The sequence below is a fragment of the Solanum pennellii genome, chromosome 6, assembly GCF_001406875.1.
Source record: "Solanum pennellii chromosome 6, SPENNV200".
Classification (NCBI taxonomy): domain Eukaryota; kingdom Viridiplantae; phylum Streptophyta; class Magnoliopsida; order Solanales; family Solanaceae; genus Solanum; species Solanum pennellii.
In genome coordinates, this window is record NC_028642.1 from 49,363,981 (window position 1) to 49,368,851 (window position 4,871).

The 4,871-nt window shown below is 30.4% G+C and overlaps 1 long non-coding RNA gene across 1 annotated transcript; it reads left to right on the top strand.

Moving 5' to 3' along the window:
* The first annotated feature begins 551 nt into the window (after positions 1–551).
* LOC107022858 lies at positions 552–2,184 on the top strand. Its single transcript, XR_001457149.2, has 2 exons — positions 552–1,265; positions 1,901–2,184. It is a non-coding gene; the product is annotated as an uncharacterized LOC107022858 (long non-coding RNA).
* The last annotated feature ends 2,687 nt before the right edge of the window (positions 2,185–4,871 follow it).

Below are 4,871 nucleotides of genomic sequence, written 5' to 3' on the forward strand. Positions count from 1 at the left end.
AATTACCGTCGATTTCCAAGGCCTCCCATGTTAATAAGACGGATCTTTATTTTTTAGTTATTATTTGAGTTATTCATTTTTATTTATATTTATTTGGCACTAACTCTTTTACTAAGTGTCTTTACAGGTACCCGGAGGTGTTTCTCCTTTTATTTCATTATTGTAAATATTGACGTTAGGCAAACCTTAGGCCGATAATTATTATTTTATTTTATTGTGCATATTGAATGTTTATTATACTTGTACATTATTTTATATTCTTCCTCAATTTGAAAAAAAATGAATTCAGTCGTGAACCACATTTGTGGATTCCGAAGGGTGCCTAACCCCTTCCCTTCGGAATAACTTGAACCCCTTACCTAGAATCAATTTGGTTTCGTAAATCATTTAATGGTTTCCTAGTTTTCCTAAAATTAGGTGGCGACTCTTTTTTTTAAAACTCGTTTATTTTTATAACTTTGTTAAAATTGAATCAATTAATCATTTTCGAGTTGCCGCAACGTTTCGCCTTATTTCGAAAGAGTGGGGATGTAAACAGATATATTTTTTGTTAAGACATTTTCTTTTGTTGTTGTTGTGAAAATTGACCATGGGAAAGAGAATGAAACATAGTTTTCAAAGTTGCATATAAATCAGGCTTTTAAAAAGGGTCCCCAAAATCAAACCAACTTTATTCATGTAATTAAAAGGTTTCTCGAGCTACTCAAAAGCCTCTCCTTCCCTCCCTCCCTCATCCTCTCTGGACTCTGCAGCAAATGTTTGTACTCTTTTTTATGGTTTATCTTTCGGAGTCAATATTGAAGTTCAACTAAATCTGAATCGCACACTATAGGATTCAGAATTGATTCAGAGAAGGCGCTCTCAAAAAAAATATCTTTATACTCAAGACTTAAACTCGAGATATCTAATTATGAATGAGGCAATTTCACCACTGCACCACACTGGATATTGATATGTTAGTACTATTAATGAAAAAGAAAGGTAAGAAAAGAAGAGAAGTTTCAAAAACCTGCCCACCCACCCTATTCCCTGTTTGAAGGGTATAGAATAGGTGTGTGGGTGGGGGGGGGGTGTTACAGAAAGAGGTGAAAACAAGACGTCAAAATAATTTTATTAGGTTCAGTAGTCACTATACGTCTGATTTTGGGGACATGTATAGATTGCGTGGATCGAGGATGAATAAATGATAGTGTAATGATGGTTAAATTATTTGACATTCTTCCTCTTTCTTCCTGCTACACCATCCTATCCTATGACCTCTCCACGTACGGCCTCTTTTCATCACCTCTATAACTTATGTATAATTTATTTATTATTTTTTCTGTCCAACCATACTTATTTATGGTAACTTTGCATATTTTTAAAAAATTATAAATAAAATAATAATTTTATTATATTATTTTTTAAATATGATAAATATAATAGAGTATTATATTACTTTCTCATCTTTAGGCTTCTTTTGACTTGCTTACATAAGTAAGTAAAAATAGATAGGGAATTATACGCCCTATTAGATGTATTACTATTTTTAATTTGTACTACGCACTTGGACAAATTAGAGTACCACTTGGGGAAAAAAATTGGCCCCTCACTTTATAAATCATGTCGTCTTTTTTGACATTGTCAAGATTTCTCTTTATTGTTCATCCAAGTAATGAAAATGAAAAGTCCTTTCTATAAGCTTTTACCAAACAACTTCATTGTGTAAGTTTATTTAATGAATATGAAATGCTCAAGGAAAAAAAAGTCTAGGTGGACTAAATAAAATGTTGTGTCATATTTTACTCGCCATATATTAATAGGGTGACTTTTAAAGAACATTTATCTATAGTTTAGTGATTTTTTAATTTCTGAGTTACGATCTTCGATTTCCTCAATCTTCATATGTCTTGATCAGCAGGGGCGGATCTACATTGCGTTGCAACCAAAAACGAAACTTGATAGCACTCTAATCAGCTGTGATTCCTCTTGTTGAAAAGAAAGATGCATCTCTTTTTTCTTCAAAAGCTGCCGTGCATTTCTTTTTTTATAGGTACACTTGGGCCTTCAGGGGAGTTCGTTTGAAACTTTTCGACGGAAAATTATATTATTTATACATAGTTAAAATAAGTTTATATATATAGTAGATATCGAACCCCCTTCGAGTATCTATTTCTATATATTATAAAGTGAAAATTCTGGTTCCGCCTATATTGATCAGCTAGCCACAAGTATAAATGCTTGATTATAGTGTTGAAGGGAAATTCATAGCTAGTGTATCTATTTATTGCTAATTTTTGAGAGCAGGTTGTCCAATGTTTTTCAACAAGCTTATATTTTTACCTAAACAGTGCAAGTGACCTAAAAGATAGACAAGAGAACCTACCATTACCCAAATTAAATGCAAAATGAATATTGCAGCTTTATCCATGGACTCTGTTTTTACTGTGGAAATTACACTCTTCAGCTAGTTTGACCGGTCAAAAAAATTAAAGAAATAAAAGATATTAAGATTTTGTTGATTTTAAATATATTAAGGTTATTTTGTAGCAATAGAAGCATGTGCTAAAACGTAAACGACTTACTTGATCAGCCGAATAAATACAAAGAATAATGTAATTTTATTTTACTTAATTACTTGTCTTTACTTGTCTATTTTAATAAATCAAAAAAGATTTTATTTTAATTATATAACTTACTTGTCCACTTTAATAAATCAAAAGAGATTTTATTTTAATTATATAACTATCTCTAAAATTTATCGGAATACTAAATTAATATTTTTAAAAGAAGAGGATAAATAATACTGAACAATTAATAAGAAACTGAGGGGTATAAAATATGAAGGGTGTAATGATACATTTAGTACTTACTAGGAAACTTATAGTACGGTTTCGGAGAAACTAATTTGACAGTATTATTTAGTATTTGATTATAAAATATCACAACACTGAAATTAATTTGACAGTATTATTTAGTATTCGATTATAAAATATCATAACACTGAACTTGAACCCCCATTCTTTAACACAAATCTTGTCCCTCGTCCCAACCAAAGATCCAACCTGACCCCAACTCAGGGTCAGAGTCGGGGTGAGGACTCAAGTATCGAGTCCAGGTTATCTCAAGTTGGGGTGAGGACTCAAGTCCCGAGTCAGGTTCGAGAGTCGGTCTCAAATTAGGGTCAGTTCATGGTCAGGAGTTGAATTTTGAGTCATTGTGTAGAAAAGAACTAATATATTTATTAGAAAAGGGACATCTTTTATCCAAGGTATTTTTAAACCAAACTATTAGCGTATACGCATTTTTGGACCGAACTATTGACAAAAGAGTAAGTTCTAGACCAAACTGTTAACTGAAAGTATTTTTGTTCAATTTCTCATAGGATTAAGGGCATTTTTAAAACTATTTTCATTCTAACTTTATATAGGAGAGTTATTTTTCTTAGATTTTTTAATGATTGTGGTGTCAGGGTCAGTTTTTGCGCATCTCCACTTATTCCACGGATACCTATCACGTCCCAGGCTCCCACCAGCAACAAATATATACCAGATAATTCAGTCCACCAATATTATGTCAGAAATAAGTTTTTGCTTAAATAATATTTTTTAAAATATTTAAAATAATCAAACATGAAAAAGTTGAAAATCAATTTAAAATATCCAAACAGACCCTCACTCTAGTGACCTTTTCTTAATTAGTAGTTCAAGTCTCTAGCCTCATTCTGTGATCCACAACTCTAAAAATCAATTTAATTAAATTAAGTGGGAAATTGGAGTATATATTAACATCAATCTATAATTTCCCCCCTTTAATTTAGGGTTATATAAAGTTTTGTCCAAAAGCAAACAACAATTTTATTCTTTACTATAGCTAGTAGTGTCAGTGTCTTTTTTTTCTTTAATCTTTTGGGTGGGGGGCCTCTGATAGGAAGGTGGGAGGATATTGGAACTAGTAAAGAATTTTGAATGAAGTACTATATAGACTATAGTAGTAAAGATAGTGATAAAATTAAAGGAAAAGGTATATTATTCACATAATGAGCATAAAAAGGGAATATGGTAACATCCTTTTCTTCTTTTCATCTTGTCCTTTTCTTTTTGTTATCTTACATTTCTTATATCTACATCTTTTTTTAGCTCCTTTACCACTAATTCTTTTTATCTTTTCTTACTTTTTTTTCCTTTATTGTGATAGTGTAAACCATGTGACAATTAATACTTTGGAATAAATAGAGAAAACTTTACTCACATCTAATATTTATACACTAATTTAATAGGTAAATGACATGAGACGTTACATAAAATGGTAAAAGGTTTAATTTGCCATCACATGTTATTTACTACAATAATCGAATACATAGATGGGAAAAAAGTGCATATGAGTGGGATTTTGGCATCGTTATTTAATTTGTATTTTTTTATAAAATTGTCTTACAAATTTTTTTAACTTCATACACTATCTGAAATACCATATGGGTAAAGTTTGGCTTTTTTTCTCTCAATTTAGCAAAAGTGATTGTACTTCGATTATCTTTCCCTAAACTTCAGCTACTTAAATTTAGTCATTTTTTTTTACTTCGATCTTCTCAGTTTGAAGTTTGCACGTATGAAGATAGTTCACGAAATAATGCATGAATTTCACCCATAAAACTTTAAATATTGATTCTTTTTCGAGTCTAATTTATTTCGGACACCGTAAAAGATTTAAAAAATGATTCAATCGGATACAATAACTTTTAGCTCGAACTTGTATACATATTAAGAAATTTGACTACTTCAATTATTACTGTTTCACATATTTGTTTAATACTATACAAGAAAAAAATAATAAACTTTTTTCTGATTTACTAAAATGAAATATATCAAGTAAAATGAAATAAAGAAAGCATA